An 18,110-nucleotide genomic window follows, 5' to 3' on the forward strand; every position below is an offset into this window, starting at 1 on the left:
AAACATTTTCCTTGATGTCAAAATGTATTCCTACAGACATTTTTACATCTGTCATGTGCAACTTGATAATGAGAATTGCATGGAAACTCTTCATAAATGTGGAAGCTCAGGTTCTAGCCCCAGTCAATGACTTCAGCCTCTTTATGTTGCAGAAGATCCACAGGTGATTCCGGTGAACAGTCACAGCTGAACTCAAGGCAATGGCTAAGAATTTAGCACGCACAGTTTTCCAGGCATTTGCATTTGCAATAGGAGTGCTGAAATTTTCCAATTGCTCTATGATAGGAAGGTGATTTCCTGACTATCTGCTGTATTTTGTCCTGCTCTTTGTTTTCATAAAGTCTTATTTGGCTCCTGAAGGTCAACTGCATTTTTCAAGAGCAATGTTTCCAAAGTGGTCAATGAAATCAGTGGACAGAAATGTTTGGGAATGGCTGTGCTTTGGCAGAATTGTCTTAGTATTTTCAGTGGGTGCTGGGGTGTGTGTGTGTGTTGCATGTGTGTGTTGTGTGTGTATTTGCCATATGCTAATATGTATTTTTATAATTACCACTGTTTCCTAAACAGTGTCTGTAGACATACTCTGTAGTAGATATGTTTGGTCTCCACAGCCCCCACCGACTATCTCCGGCAGTCTCCCTTCCTCAACCTTATCCAACAACCTCTGACACTGACTGACAAAAGTTACACTAGTTCTGATTATTTTCCAAATATCAACAGAAAATTGCCACTTCAGGGATTTATGTAAATATGCATCTTTACCATACCTAAGTGGACACAGTCTTTGTCAGATGGACTATTGATCAGTCTTTGAAGTACATACCTAATTTGTCTAATATTAAATTCCAAAAAGCCACAAAAAGCTAACCACTGCTAGCTCTTTAGTGGGAGTCTGTATTCTAATTTGTGCTAAAGTTTGGTGAGTTTCAAAAAATACCACATGTGTACAACTGTACCCTTGTTTCCACTGAGAGAGCCCTCAGTGCAGCCTTCTTAGATGTCCATCTTGACACAGACCAGAGGGCTGTGGCTCTCAGACCTCTTCTCAGGGACTTTTGTTGGATAGAGTAGCTACAGAAAGGAGCAAAAAGAGCATTCAATTATGCACAGGGGGATCAAAGCTGCTCATTGTAGTCCAGCTTAAATTCTACGATGACAAGTATCCATGGATAGAAACAACTACTTTCTAGGTCTACTTTTCCATCAAGCTCCAGCTTCTTCACTTCCCCGGCTCCTTCCCAGTGATTTTCCTCTTTCTGTATTTCTTCAATTACATTCCTTTACTCTCCTTACCACTCTCATTACTTTTTACATTAAAGTAGTTATGATTTAATTTATTTTTATGATCCAAGAGGTTGTGTAGGTTTCATGGCCAAATACTTGTCCATAAATGTATCTGTTCTTTTCAGTGGAAAAGGTTTCCTAAAATAAACTCTAAGCTTTGAACTTAATTTTAATTAGCTCAAATATTCCAGATATAAGAAACATCTTATTTCTACCAAGCCTCCTAGGGCCTTTAGCATATTGCAATTAGAACTTGATTATTCATTGAGGTATCCTTTTACACTATATTAATACAGAACAAATCTGTAAAAGTAACATTTGATTGTGTGGATTTTTCTCAAGTGAATGTGTAGAGATACTTTCACTGAAGGTTAAAAAAAACTTTAATAAAAAGCAGTGATGTGTTCAGATATATTTAGACATTTTTCTTGGACAATATTTAGAATCTTCTTTGAGATTACAGATACTTTTCCAAATATCAACTCCGATAAGACAACCTCTCGAGCCACCCCCCAATGGATAAGTTTTATTACCCATCAGGGCCTTTCATCCTTTCATCTCAGTAAGGCAAATAAATTGTTTTCTAGGCAGCATTCAGTTTGTAGACTTTTTCTCTTGAGACACAAATCTTCTTTTGCTTTTTGTAGCCATATTTTAACAGTCCTATGATATTTTCCAGAGAATGGCTTTGAGCATAGCCTCAATGGACTCAAATGTTAAGAATCTAAATGAAATTCAAGACAAACATGATCTTTGGCATCTCATTGGTGCACTGTTTGGGGAGTTATTGTCTTAATATACTGCCTTGAGTTTATAACATGCTCTAGACTTCTAAGAGGAGTTTTAGATTGATCATTTTAGAGAATTTTTCCTGATGGCAAAGACATAGCTGCTTCCACCAACTAGCCATTATTTAAAAAGAAGGAAAACATTGTTGATGAGAGTTTCGTGACTTACCTTTATCCGAACAAAGGATGACGAGAGAATCACAACCAAGGTCTGTGTCCTGAATCAGAGTCCTTGCGTTCAGCCCTTCAGCCTCTTCACTGGGAGGCAGGTGCACAGAAGAACGAGGAAGGAGAAATACACGGAATAAATGAAAGGAGGGGAGAAAGTGTCCTGATAGCCTAGCCTCAGGGTGAATAAAGTCTTTTTGGAAACTAGAGGTGTCATGATAGTAAATAAAAAATATTTTAAGACACAAAACTCTAAAATAATGTAATGAAGCACATAATGAAATATTACTCAGTGTTATTCTCTTCAGCGAATGTAGGTCAGGCAGATAATGACTGTTTTCTAAACTTTCTCCTTTCTCTTCCTTTTACCTCCCTTCCAATCATGTCCTCTCTTTCCTTCCTACTTTTTCATAGCATTTATGATATGAAGTCATCAAGATGGGAAACGAGGTTGCTGTGTTGGTTAAGAATTAATATTTTTAAGCTAACATGAGAAGCATGAGATTGATGACTGACTTATCAGTATTTACTTCAGTGATGAAACAAGATTGGATGTTTCACTCATGTGAATGCATTAGCAGGGACAGACTTGATAAAGCAATGAGCATAACATTTTGCAAACATGGTATTTGGGATAACGTATTTCCCTTTCTCAGTGGAAAGTACTAAGTGCTTTTTCATAATTTACTGACCACATCTGGGTGATTCTATTCATCATGGTAGAGCAGGGACTTTAAACTACACAAAGTAGGCATGCATTTGGGGGTTAGAAAGAAAGCTCTATGTCATGATTCAAAGATTCATAGATTTAAAGAATCTCATGTTTGGAATACTTAGAGAGCCCTATTTTAACCTACTCATTAATGCTTAAGTCAACTAGAATTCTAATAGCTACCATGGGCTGGCTCTAGGCTACCATGTGTGTCTTAGACCTGTGTTCATGTTTAATATTCCTGTGAGGCATAGATTGCTGTCAAAGAAATTGTAGCTCAAGATTAAATAATTCACCCAAAGATACATAGCTATCTATGAAGGGATAGATTCATGATTTACATTTCCTGTGTGAATTTAAAATTGATGTACTTTATATTGCCACCAGGCTGCTTGAACAAATCACACAGCTTACCCTGGAAAATCTGCGAAGACTGCTTTTTCATCAGGCAAATTCTGATTACTCATTAGCATGTTTCCTGGCTATTCCTGGTAGGTATTTGTATCATGGCACTCTCAATTGTCGTGGAAAACTCTATAAATATTCTCTTCTCATACTGAGAAGTCTAGCACTTATCTTTGTAGGCCCCAATTCACTTTTCTTCCCTTTCACTGAAGAAAAGGAATCATCCATCTCTACAGAAGAGAACATTTCCTGAATGAAGAGAAATAGCCATTTATCTTCAAAATGTGCACAACTTGAAACTCAGCTTTTATTTCTCACCAAATGAAGGGAAAAGGTAAATGCCAAGAATTTGTCTGCCCAGGCCTTGGTAGTTTATGGGACTCATGTACCTAAAGTGTCCTGCCAATTGAACTTGAATCTCAGTTCCTTCACAAGTACAGTATAAAAGAAAAAATAGACATATCTGATAAGTCATCAAAGTCTAGCACTCATTGACAGCAACTTCGTAGACTGTAAATGTTAGTTCTTCTAATTTTAAAACGTGCATATGTTTAATCTTTATCAGACAGCCCATGCTAAATGCTGACAGCTACCCTAAGCATCTTACAAATGTGTCTCACTTGATCCTCATGATAACCCTGCTAGGCACGTACCATCTCTACCTGTATTGGATAGATGAGGATTCTACTGTGGGAGAAAAATATTTTCTTAGACTCACAGAGCTACTAAATAGGAGAGTCAGAACGCACCCCTGAGCAGCCAGAAACTTGAGTGACCCTAAGAGGTAGGTGCCTACCTGCAGAAGAACCACTTGCGTAGATGCTAGTGGTTTCTCTACTTCTCTCTAGCTGAGACAAGACCTCAAAGTAGAAACATTATCTGAAAGAAATAGTTCCAGAAGGGGTTAACTTGAATACAGCAATCCAGGTCTTTCCCTTCTTCCAAGTAGCCTGTGGGATTTTCCACCTTGTCATTCTGCCAAGTTCCAACCCAAAAAATGTTGATATGACTAATGGCAGTGGAAGAAGCAAAGAGCAACCTTACTTTCAGAGGCCAGATGGAGTTTATGATTTTGTCAGCTGGAAAGTCATTTGACTTACAGCCTCAGAAGTCCCAGAGAAGGTGCTTCTCAGAGAAACACTCTATGTGGAATACCACAGCACAAGTTAGGTCTTCACTAAATCTTATTTACTGACTTTCAAAATGCAGAGGAACTTTTGGGATCAAAAGCTTCAGTAATAGACATTTCTTAATGATAAGTATAATGATAACATCACTCTGATAGGAGCAAGAGCTCTGGCCTGTGACTAGGGCTTGAATTTTTGCTGTAGGTGGTTGGAGATGAGCAATTGTTTAAAAATTTGCTTTCATATATGCATCAAAATCAGCCTACCATTAAAGTTGTTTGTAATCATTGCTATGTTCTTTTATGTATTTCTTTATTAGTCCTTTTCATATTGGTATTTTAACTGCTAGAAAGAGCTAAGGCTAATAAAAAAGATGAAATAAATTTTTGTCCTTCAACTTACAACATAATCCGAATCACAAAATTTGAAAGTGCCATAAAATATATAGGTTTTTTTTGGTATAAATTTAGAAAAGCAGAGTTGCATGTGTCCCTACAAATACTTATGTACCCTCTGTATTTTTATGTCCCCAAAGAAGAAAAATATAAGTAGTTTGCACTGACTAAGATGACTTTATGATAGTATGGACCACAAACACGAGAGCAGGCCATTGCTTCTCACGGTGACATGCAGACAGATGGCTGGTGCACAGCCCAAATATTATGCTAAATGTAAGAAACTCTTCTAGTAGCTGTCTGTTCATTTTTCTCCCATACCCCAGTATCTAAGATTTCTTTTGATGGAATGCCATTTTTTCAAAGAGGAGATAACATAGCAAAGCTAAAATTAATTAAGATCAAGGGCTTTGGATTCCAACATTAGCCCTGTCATTGACCAGCTATGTGAACTTGGTCAGTTTCCTTACTTTTCTAATCCTGAATTTATTTCATCTACAAGACAGAATATGAATAACATTCATCTCATTGGCTTGCGAGGATTACATGTGGCAATGTATTTAAAAGCATTTAACAGGGTCGGGCATATAGCTCTGTGCCTGCCTGGCAAGCCCAGGGCCTGATACCAATTCGATTCCTGGTACCAAAAAAGGAAAAAAAAACCAGATAAATAAATAAATAAATACATTTAACGCATGACAACCATTGGTCAAGCTGATGAAATTTCTCAATGTAAGCATTTATAATATTGTAATTTTTCTTGAATATGAAAATGAGATATTATGTGCAATGTGTAGTTCCTGTAATTTGATCAAACTTGTGTGGGACACAGTTTGGGAAAACATTTAAAATCAGTCACAGGGGCTGGGGATTTAGCTCAGCGGCAAAAGCGCCTGCCTGGCAAGCGCAAGGTTGTGAGTTCGATTCCCGGTACCGGAGAAAAACCAAAAAAAAAAAATCAGTCACAGATGAGGCCAGGGTAATCCTAACTTCTCGGCATTTCAGCTCTAACAAAGCAGAAGTGGAAGGGGAGGTGGCCTCAGGTACAGTTTCAGGAATAGAAAGTTAGATGCTCACATTTACAAGCAGGCAAGAAGGAGTTATTGCTTATTTTCGGTAAGCTGAATTATTTTTCTTGCTGTAGAGGTCACTAATGTCTTAATTTAGCTTGAAAAGTTTTTGAATGAAAGTATGTTTTTGCAATTTAGTGCTATGTATACACATGCAGCATTTGTAATTTGTGATTTTAAGCATAGACGAGAAAACTTTCAAAGCAGTGGCATAAATATAGCCTAAGAATGCCTCCCCAAAGCCTAGTACTTTCAATCAAAATGGAAACAAATTATCGACATCTGTTGTTAAATATCATTTTATTTCTTATACATTGATCCTTCAATAGTTATAGGATTATAATAAATTACTAATGAAAGAAATATTGTCCCAGAGTATTAAAATTTTAAATCAGTGTACAATAGTGCTTCCCTACGTAGGCACCATTCACAGAAAAAGGATTTGCAAAAGCGGGTTTATTTGACAGTGATTACACATCTGATTTGGTACCATATAAAACAGCTAGAGATTTGTTGGTTCTCAGTGGAAATTACAATTAAAAATCTCTTATTTACAATTAGTAATTGCATATTTACAATAATATTGAAAGCAATTTTACTATTATTCATTCTGTATTAAAAGATCTCTTCTTTTGAATGGTTCTTCAAACAAATTGAAAAGCAAGTAGAAAATGAAAAGACATTCAGTAATTGGGAGTATCCCTGAACTATTACAAGGAAAATACATTCATTAAGCACATCATTCAGTCAATACACATCCTGGTCCTAAACCCTTTTAAATAGATTTTTTTTTCACCCACTGCAAGATCATCTTACATTAAACCGGCACCCTTGCACGCCTGTCCTGAGAATGACAGCGTCTGCGCACTGCATGTTAGGGTTCTGACACTCCGAGCGCTCTCACAGATATGGGGAGATGCTCATGGGATCACTCAGTATAATGATAGTAGTTTTGGAAGAGGGGGATTTCCACGGAAATTTATTCATCAACAGCAAACTTCGTAAAACAAAATAAGGCATACGCTTTTTAAATTTTAAATTTTGAATTAATTCAAAGCACTCTTATATTGATGATGCCTCTACGCCTGTTGTGATGCCCTGTCAAAAAGCATGCTCAGGTCAGAATTCAGCATTTGCGAATTTGTCTCGAGAACGAAGCTCTTCCGAGCGAGGCCGGGAGAGGGTGCTGCGCCCCAGGAGTCTCCACGGCCTGGCTGGGCCTTGGAAAGCCGTGCAGGGGCTCCCTCTGCTGTCCCCTCGCTCACCAACTCGCGCAGTTGTGTGCATTTATATCCTGAAGATTAGTGCATCATGTCATAGTTGCAGATTTACCCGGCTTCCCTGCCGAGAAGATTTCAAAAAAGACAGCAGACAAGTTGAGTACTTAAATTCTCCAAAAAAGACAGCAGACAAGTTGAGTACTTAAATAAAATGTGCTGTCAAATGATTTCTAAGACGACAGGTAGACAAAAAAAGCCAAATGGAACCTGCACATTATACAGTAAGAGAAGAGCGCACACAGAGAACGAAAGGATAACCGCGGTTACTTAAGGCATCAAAATACTTGAAAAAATGTGTGTGTGTGTGTGTGTGTGTGTGTGCTTTGTGTGGGAAGAAATGGAATGCAGGGAAGGGGACACTACCTCCTGAAACTTTTCATGCAGGTTATTTTCATTATAGTTTTTAAATTTATATTTTTATTTTAAAGGAAGCTATAGGTTAGGCAAGAGTTTGTCCATTCACCTAATACAATCAAAGATAAGCGAAGCCACACATTTCTTCACATAGAAAGAGGACATTTATTGCGTGTATTGTGCTGACAATTATTTTCCCTAAAATCACTTGTGTATTAATGGAGAACTGCTAAAAATGCCTTCCTTAGCTTCCTGTACATCTTGCTATGAATTGAAGACTGCCCAATTTCTGTAGCAGAGGAGCTAGCAAATTAATGAATTAACATTCATTTTAATTTCAAATAGGTATTCTAATTCTTTACTTTCCTACTTGGATTTACCTTAATACCTCACATTAATAAATGAGATCGTATTGGCCTTTATACCCTCAAGCCAAACACAAGCCACAGTTTCAAACAAATTCATGGAAATTGTTTGAGTGTTAAAATCCATCAGATCCTTTTGAGGAGTGATTATTAATACATGGAATAGTCAAGCTTTCATACCATGATGATAGCAGACTGCTTCTAGTAATTGTCCAAGGGAGCTAATTATCAGTAGTAACTAAGTAGAAGCTATGGTATATTAATGGATATATGATGCTTAATAGACAGATGTTCTGTGCATTACATAAGGAAATATATTTTCGTATCTGTTAGTTTACTAGTCAGCACTCACCAGCAGTGAGGTTCTTAGTGAGAAACAATGTTCTAAACTCTTCCTGTGCTATTTATCATGCAGAGTTTGAAATAAAATGTATTCTAGAATCAGAATGTTATCTGGGAGCCTGGGAATATAACTCAGTGGTAGAACACACAGTTAACATGTGCAAGGCCCTCAGTTCAACCCTCAGCACCACACACATACACCACTATACGCTGCTATATTTATAAAGTAGTTCTGGGAAAGAAATTTGGGGAAAATTACAAAGTTATTATGATGACTTGCTTGCCATGTAAGAACTGTTTCATTTTTATAATTATGTACTCTATAACCCCAGAGAGAACATTTCCAGACAAACACAATGAAACCATAATGTGAAAAGAAATAGGGAAATACAGTTGTGGTAATTAACTTTTTAAGTGAATTGGTCTCTTTGTTTTGTTTTGTTCTAGGTTTTGAGATCTGGTACTGAAGATAAAAATGCTAAACCTTAATAAGTGATGCGGTATTAGGTGTAGCACAAACAAATCTTTGCTGTTGGTGTAGAATAAATTCTTGCTGTCACATATTCAGAGGAATGAATGTATTCTTCCAACATGGAGTAATTTTAAGTAGAATCTTACAGTTTTAAAAATTATTTTTTATTCCATATGTAGCTCTTGTGTAAGACAGTGCGGGCGATTTATTTATTTGTTTTACTTTTTATCATTGTCAGCACGCACTTGCAATGGCTGTTTTCCTCGTGGGAGTGCTGCGTGGTATGTAACGCGTGGTCTTTTTTGCGTCCCCTCCTATCCTCACCTTCCCACCCCCTCCTTCTCTGGATCCTCTTGTTAAAACCTCTTCGTTGTTCTTAAATTGATGGTGAAGTCCTCTCAGCTTGGTTGCTTAATTCCAGACTTCCGTCTTCACCAATTGCTTGTCTCTAAGGCACCCTGGTACCATAATAAGAAAGCACAGGGCCTACCCCAAACTAACAATTAGTATCATATCTAAAATCACCTTTTATTCAGAAACAAGAAACCCTATGCCTTTACTTAGAATTCCAACAGTGTTACCATAAAAGAGCATTTTAATTAGCTCCAATTAATTTTTAGGTGATTTTATAGGAAAGGTTTTGTCCAGATATACTATCAAAAAGGTAGGATTTGGCATGCTTATGCACATGCGAATTTTTTCTTTAGAATTGCTACCGTAAAAAAGATGACTCAGATTCACACAACAGCCTTCTTGCTGTAACTAATCCCTCCAGATCTGGCTGAGCGTCCTGGTTACACTTCCTGCCTGAACCCGCCCATGTGAACTGAAGACAGATCAAAAACAAAATAAAAATTCGGCGAAGATCCTTTCCATTATTTTTTAGGAATGCCAAAACTTGTTGTCAAATGCTTTGGACTTCAAAGTGTCTCCCTGCCTCTGTATCATTGTCTGTATGTCTAATCCTGTTCATGCATCGTCTTTATAGAAAGAGGGCATAGGTCTCTTCGGGGAGCTTTTCAAGTAACCCCTGCAAACTCCAGCAATGAAAAGGCTGTGGGTCTGGAAAACTATAGCAAATCATACTCTTTCTCCTTGGAGGAAGAGTTACCTGAAGAAATATGTTGAAATGGAAAGGAACTTTTTTGGCCCTGTGGAAAGCTCCTATAAAATAATCCGCTTAAAATATGGAAGATATTTTTCTTCATTTTATTTTAAAGATAAAAGGAATAAGGACTATAGATAATTCCTACAGATCAAAGTGGGTTGCTTTAGTTATCTGTTGGAAGGTTTTACTTGCATCTTTTACAAAAGACTTTTGGTTAAGTCCTGTTTGGTCTCTGTTTTGCAACTCTCAGCTCTGTGCTATTTATAATATTTTAACAGGGATTAGTGGAAGTGAGGTAAAGTGATAAACCTCCACATTTAAATATTTTTTCTGGCAAATTTTAGTTAAAATGTCACAGACTATATTTGCAGAGACAGAATGAACTGATAGGGCATCATCTGCTGCTGACTCACGTGTCTGGGGCTGTTATGAACACTTTTTCAATGGAAGAAGACATTTCACAGCTGGGAACTCAGGCAATGGACTCATTTGGGCTAACTGCTAATATCCCCAGTTCCCACTTAGACCACCATGACTACATAATTAGTGTGATTAATATGTTTTAAAAACTTGAGCCAAAAACTTTTCAAGGATTATATGATTCCACCATTTTATAATTCTACATCATCCAGAAGCCATGAGCTCAACCAAGATACTCTTCAGAGCAATATCTTAATTTCAAAGCCTATCATTCCAGACAGATGGAAGGACTATAGGACTCATATCCTTCGTTTCACAAGAAACTCATCCTATATACATTTTCTCCTCTCAGATGATACTTCTTTAAAATCTTTGAATCATTGAATTTCACTTAAATTTCATAGTCCAACCACATATAAGTGGTACAGGAATCACCTAATATCTAATGAAAATTTAAGTGGTATTTACCATAGGGAACTGAACCTTCTGTATAGGAATTCTTTATAAAATACTTTGGTTTGAATGTTTTGTTTCCCATAAAAGAAGATAGTCTGTTGCTTGACTGGTAGATTTTTATCTTGAGAATCACAAGAGAGCTATAGTTTCTGAGTATAACCAGGATAACATAATGACATAGAACTTATACTGTTTGCTGGCTGTTTATATATCCATGCATTTATGTGCATGACCTGATAGAAAATCTATTAATTGCCCACCCATCCACCAAGCAACCACAAGGGACTAAGGATAACAGGGAAATAAGGGTTGTGACCTGCTGCAGATCAAGAATCACGTGTTGACCTAACACACAAGCTCTGCTCAAGAAATACTTGTTGAAGAAATGAGCCAGTAGGAAAAGCTATCCATGTAATGGTAAATGCAATGTTTATTTCTTGTTTTTGAGTAACTAATACATACAAAATGGCAACCTAATGGAATCTGATTTTTTTTGTTGTTGTTGTAAGTCAAGGGAAGGAGGTGAAGTAAGGTCTTCTGCCTTGTGTCTTGGTTTCCTGTCCTTTCTAAGAAGATGCATGGATGATCCTCTTTGAAACTCAAATGTGAGGAAGCAACCCTTTTGGGAAATGGGAGGAATAATATTTATGCTAGTTTTCTGACAACCTTGTATATCAAATAATGTGCCAACTTTGAAGTTATACTAACCTTTACCATTAAAATTAACCATTAATTACGTTTAACCATTAAAATTAATGTCCAAAAACTGAAAAATGTTTCATTTCCATATTTAAAAGGAAAAGTGCAACCAGCCTGGCATTCTTCAGGTGAGCAGTTGGTGGCTGGGTTGAATAAAGTGGTTTGTCTCCTGAATATCAACTTCTACATGTAAAGGTGAGAAAGGGAGCCCTAATTTTTAGAAGCAATGATTTGTTATTCAGTGATCCATGACTTTATATACAAAGTATAAAAATTTCATTTTCAGGAAAGAACTTTTCAAGAACACTTTTTCTGGACCAAACATATGATAAAGATATTGCCATTTGTGTCTGTGGGCTCACACCCATGGACACGCAGCATACATGCAGATGCAGTGTGTTGAAGCATTTACATGTCCGTACGTCACTGTGCCTCCTTGACACCCGGGTTGGCTGGGTGTGTTTCTGCATGAACGTGCATGAACTCACAGGCCTTGACTCCTGCAGAAGCACCCACACACTTCCCAGTTGTCGTCTTCAGCCTTGCTCACTACTGTTTCCCAACTTTCCTGGCCTCAAGCATAAACATACCTTTCCTCTTCTGTTTACTGATTTACTCTTCACCTGATAAATATTACCTTGTGACCACGACCTGCCCTTTCATCCTATCTGCCTTTGCCAACCAAGGAAACAGTAACTTCTTGAGGCTGGAACCTGGGGAAAACAGCATTTATGAGTGACGAAGTGGAGATATCGCCCAAGGAAAGCTGACACTGAAGAAAAGTCCACGGAACATCTAGAGGCACAGATGTTTAAGCTTAATGATTTCTCCCACCATGTAAAGATGATAATGTTTCATTTCTCAGCAAACTTAAATGAAAACCTATTATTTGAGAAAGAATATCACTTGTCCAGGGAAAACAAATCAATAGTAGTTCTCTAGTTTCAATCCTTACAGTAAGTGCATATTTCCCATGCTTTATTCACAAAGGCATCCCTTTAATAACTTAGTTTCGAGGCTCGCTAAGATTTAGCAGGGCAGTCTGAATCTGTAAGAACATTGACAAGTCAAGGTTTTCACACAAAGATCATGTGCACAGTTTGTTTGCATTACATTAAATTAATAATCAGGGAATATGGCTGCAAATGTGTATACCATTGATGACCACAAATGTCTGTACTACAGCCTATGCGGTTGGGCTGAAAGCTTTTGCATGCAAAGAATGCTTGGCACCAACTTGCTTTTCCCGACACCATGACGGTATGAATTATCATACATCTACAGCAGAAAATAAAACTGTTCAATCAGAAGGAATAGGTTTAACCTTGAGTCTAAGAAAGATCTAACGTATGACTTTCATATCATTGACTAGAATATATACTTTATCAATTGGCATTAGCTCTATTTCTAACCTCAGCCCCTAGCAAGACCTCTTTTCCATTAGTTTGAGTTAATTGTTCAGGATATGGTTTTAACACTTCATTCTTTGAACCGCTTTACTTTTAGTATGAATTTCTGGGAAGACAATTCCAATGCTCTTCCCAGGATTCTGGCTGTTATGCTAAAGTGTATTTTTGTGAGGCAATTATTATTAATTGGATGATCTGTGAAGAAAAAATAATTAAATATGAATTTTTGGTCCCCTGAAATCTAGAATCCCCAGATAAACATTTTTTAGCCATTACCCGATAAAGAGTGACAAACCAAGGAATTTCTCTTACAAAACAGACCCATTTGCTGTCCATATTATTCGTTTCCAGTACTGCACAGTAAAACACCCCAAGTGATTTCCCAACGTGTGGAAAAATCTGTATAAACTTACCATATTCTTTTCAAGGCTGTGTTCTCCTGCCTGACAATATGTTGCCATGCTATAAAAGCCCTAATGCCCATTTTCAACGATTAGCTGTACATCAGCATTACCACCACAAATCCACAAGTTTCACATCAAGCATTAAATGGGATGAATATTGATCTGCTAAAGAGGATTTATTTATTTCTAGCTCTATCCAAAGATCAACTGCTAGCAGCTTTTGGGGGATCTGCGAAGCTCTCTCAGCACAAAGCTACTGCATACATGACACTGGACTTGACATTTCAGTTCTGGAAGAAAACCAAACAGTAAATTCAGTGCAATAATCCTAGATAAATGAGATGATCACTGGGAAAGCTGAGATAGTTAAGTGGTCTATCAGAGAAGTCCAACGGATGGTATTGAACAGTTGCTACATAGAATCCTCACTCGTGTCAATATGGTCCAAAACACCATCATAGCAGATGCAATATTACCACATCAAAACAAACTCTACCTCCTGTTTAGACTTCTCTGTGTATAATTTTCTTTCAAAAGTGATTGTAAATAATGCACAATGTGACAAACATGCAGCCCAACCATTATTCTGAATCTGGGTGAGCTGCACTGTAAGGTAGGCATATATGAAATGCTTTAAATCGAATTATACTATGTTGAGGGATGGAGGAAGCAGCTCTGTATTTTTACCGGTGTGACAAAGATTGACAGGGAAGATCTGTATAACTAAAGCCAATCATTTCTGTAAAATAGGAAAGTTCAAATTCTATCATAAATTCTGAAAGACTTGGAGAGTCCTGTCTCCGCTTTCTGAATTTGAAATACCTGTTTTCCCCTGTAAGTTCAAGTACTCTATTAATCTTAAATCACACTGCACATCACCTAACCAAGTAAATATTCAGGTTTTTAATAAATTCAGTGTTGCTAAGAGGCACACTTGAACTTTAACACAACCAAAAATTAACATCTACCCATATTTAAGGTCCTTTGTTCCCTTGAAAGTTTTATCATCAGAACTGTAGAAAATTATGTTTATTTAGTAGCGTGAGTCTAAATAACCATTTACTTATCTTTTAATCTTAGCATTACAAATATAAAAATAAATCAAAGAAACTTCTTTTTGTGTCTATAAATATTAAAAGGTGTTTATATTAATTAATTTTCTTAGGGAAAGTCATCAAACAAATTCATTTGGAAATGCATCAAGCTAAATTGCACTGTACCATATAAAAGTAATTTATAATGAAAACTGATGTATTAAAAATGGGTCATGTATGCCTCACTTGATATCACTTTATTCATATTAAACACATGCATAAGCATGGCCTTATAAGCAAAGGTCTATGAAAGAGTATATCGTATGCCAGTTTCATAGATAAAGATTCTAAAGATTAGGGAAAGCAGGTTTCTTATTCAGTGATGGAAAAAGGCTCCATCTCAGCTCCGCTCTTCTCGGCTCTATGATTTCTTTTACGACTCTGGTCTGCAGGGCCCATCTGGTTATCTGTGCCACGCAAATCGGCTGGAAAACTCATTTTCCTCTAGCCTTGTAGATGCCATCTTGAAGGAAGTGTATCATATGGTAATAGAAGATGAGGTAAAGTTTAACTAAGCTATTTCTTCACCAAAGAGAAAAAACATCTTAGATTTTCTTCCATCCTCTACTGCATAGTAATGCCTTGCTGCCTGATTGTTTACAATCATTTTAATTATTAAACCTGTCAATCTATAGAGAGTGTCTACAGAAATAAAAGGAAAAGCTTGCAGTGAGATTGGAGGTTTTGCAGTTTGGGGGGATACTGAAAGCAATAGCTCAGTTTGTAATTTGCTCTTTTAGAAAAAAAAACTTCTATATTAATTATAATGTTCTGGGAACTGAAATATTATGTTTTGTTTTGGATATTTGAAACTTTTGGTAGCAGATGTCCTTAGAAAAAGTACCACTTAACTTAATTAGGGTTTGTTCATAGACCTGAGGGTCCAGATTGCCAAGGCCAAACGATGTTTATCAGTATAAACAGTGTCAGTGAGAGAAAGAGAAAATGGAATAAACATTGTGCACACGGCTCTTCACTCTGATATTCCTGTTCATTTCATGTTAGTCACCCAGAAAATAGGAATCAAATACAGTGATTATTTTTCATGGCTACAGTACTACGATGAATACGGACCACACAGAGGCAGTTGTTTTGGGGATGATTTAGAAGATTTTTTTAATCACTTAGTTTGAAGATCTTCTAAAAAGTTGAGAAACCTGAAATATAAATTAATTAAAGAGCAAAATGAAAGATAGATAATAGGAGGGAGGGAAGCAGATCTTTTGCAAAAGGGAAAGTGACCAAGAGAAGAGGCAAGCAGAAGGAGAGAGGAAGAGAACGTATGAAGATTTGTTATCCACACACACCAGCTCCCCAGGATGCATGCAATCATTAAGTGCTGCAGCATATACTAATAAAAATTTAAAAATTGATAATTATTTACTTTTGTTTTAGTTTTGTCTTCTTTTAGAATTTATAAAAATCTCATATGCCACTTCATAGTTTCTTCCCAGGAGATGAATATTCTATATTTCTGAATGATACACCGTCAGGAAAGAAAGCAATATTCCCTCTTAGTGGAAAATAGGTGGCCTATGATACAAAATTGTGAACCTGAGTTCATGGAATTTCTCAACTATTAATCCTAGAAATTAGAAAATTCTTCAGAATTTTGATGTATTGACGACATTGTAGAAGACAGGCTGACTTGTCCTCTTGGTACAACCTACAATTGGTACTTTCTTCAGCACCCAGGTGTGAAAGAAGCTCATTCTCTTCTAGTTCCTCTTGCCTGTCCTCTTTGAATTCTCATGTTCCTTTTAACATTTCTCCTCTCTGGAAGTGTTATGATAAAACTCATTACACATTGAAAACTTCTGTAAAAATTAGAGGCTTAAAAAGATGAAGAATCTCCAATCTCAATTAGTAAATAGTTCATCCTTGCTATTCCTAAAATTATCAGTAGGCAAACAGTGGGTATCTAAAAATGCCTTCAATATTCAACTAAACTGAAAATTTTCCACTCAGTTTTTCTTATATATGACTCCAATAGAATCTGTCTTATGATGACTATTCCTCAATTATTGAAGAGGAAATCTTGCTATTTGAAACATTTTAGGAAATGCATTTATGGGTGGCTTCATTTCTTTAAATACATACATTTATTTGCAGCTACATACTTGAGATTCTAGAATCATTTTACTTATGTCTCGGTATGTATGATTCTGTATATCTGAATGAGTTTCATCAAAGCTGAGAGTACAGAAAATTTGATTCATTTTTCCTGGGAAAATAACACCTTGCTTCAGAAACAAGTATTGTTACCTAACAATAACACCTTGCTTCAGAAACACTTAGTAATAATCACCACACTGAAATGACTGGTATGCTTGAGGTTAGAGTAAGGTACAGCAATTCAGAGAAGTAGGACAGCTTACCCTTTTCTTTAAAAAAGTATGATTACATACCTCTTTTCCCTTTTTGCTGGCTCAGCGAGACCGTACCCATTCTGTTTTGTTGTAGATAAATCAAGGTCATTTAGGTAATGTGGTGTGTTTGTCTTCATTGTTTATGCTCGGGGCAAACACACAAAAAGGTGCTAGAGGCAAGGCTTTTAGCCACTGCCCTGAGAGCTGGACTAGAAATGCGAGTTAAATTACTTAATCAAATGTCTTAATGTAGAAAGAGCATAGAAGCATTGCTTTATGATAGCTTATTTCAGACACAGCTCTGCTTAGATCTCTGCTCCAGGTTTTCCAATTTCCTACCAAGAGTGAATTGGTTTTGTTCACATTACTGTTCTTTCTCACGTTTCAGTTGGTCTCACCAGAGAAAATGGCTCAACGCTGTAGCTGCGATTTGGAAAATCTCAATCCCTGATTTAGACAACAGGTTTTTATTTCATCGTATCCATTGTTCCAAATGCTTTTTTCTTTTTTTTATTAACAGACCAGAACAAAGGACTATTGTTCTTAACATGCACTGCATGTGCAAGTAACATATATGGGAGAATATAACAGGAGGGGTTTTCTTTTTCCAGCTACACATTATACCACTGCCTAACAGAAGTGCTAGCAGCATAAAATGATGAAATAAACCTCTCTAACAGTAGCTGATTTGTATGCGACAATGACCATAAGGGTAACTCTTCAGCAAACCTGAATCTCATATATAATGCATAGCAGTTAATAAATCATAGTAAAATCAGATGGCTTAGAGCCAACAGTACCTAACTAGTAATGGAAAGGGGTGGAAAGATTTATAGAGAGACAGATTCTGTCTGGATTTTGCTTTTAAGATGCTCACCAACTGCGGTGGAGTATCTTACCCAGCTTCTAACTAGACTTGTGTGTTTAGTTGATTCATTCCATCTTTTTTTCCTGCCCCTGGAGGGTCTTTTGCAAAAAGAGGATACCCTTTTTCTTCTACCACCAGGTGGAGTGTTTTGTACTTAATATTTAAGGTTTTATATGCAGACCTTACAGATGTTATGGAGAGAAAATATTGTTTTTGAACCTATCCTCATTTAAAATGTAAATTTTTAGTAAGTAATTTTCCTCAGCCAAATACACATGGGTAAAGACACCTAGAAACCTCAGTTCAAAAACCTAATTTTTGCTTTGCATGGTATTTCGCATCTCTTGGCAGAGAAGTAGTTATATTTTTACTTTAAAGTATCAGAACAAAGCATTCTTAGATGTACTCTTTGTATCTCACTTCTGCTCTTTTACTTGCTGTGCCATGTGCCTCTTAAAAATGCAGAATTTGCAAATTTGTCACATGTCAAGGGAAAGAATATTGAAGACAACATGTGCCAT

This window comes from Chinchilla lanigera, unplaced genomic scaffold, assembly GCF_000276665.1.
Source record: "Chinchilla lanigera isolate Chin_1 unplaced genomic scaffold, ChiLan1.0 scaffold00056, whole genome shotgun sequence".
Lineage (NCBI taxonomy): Eukaryota > Metazoa > Chordata > Mammalia > Rodentia > Chinchillidae > Chinchilla > Chinchilla lanigera.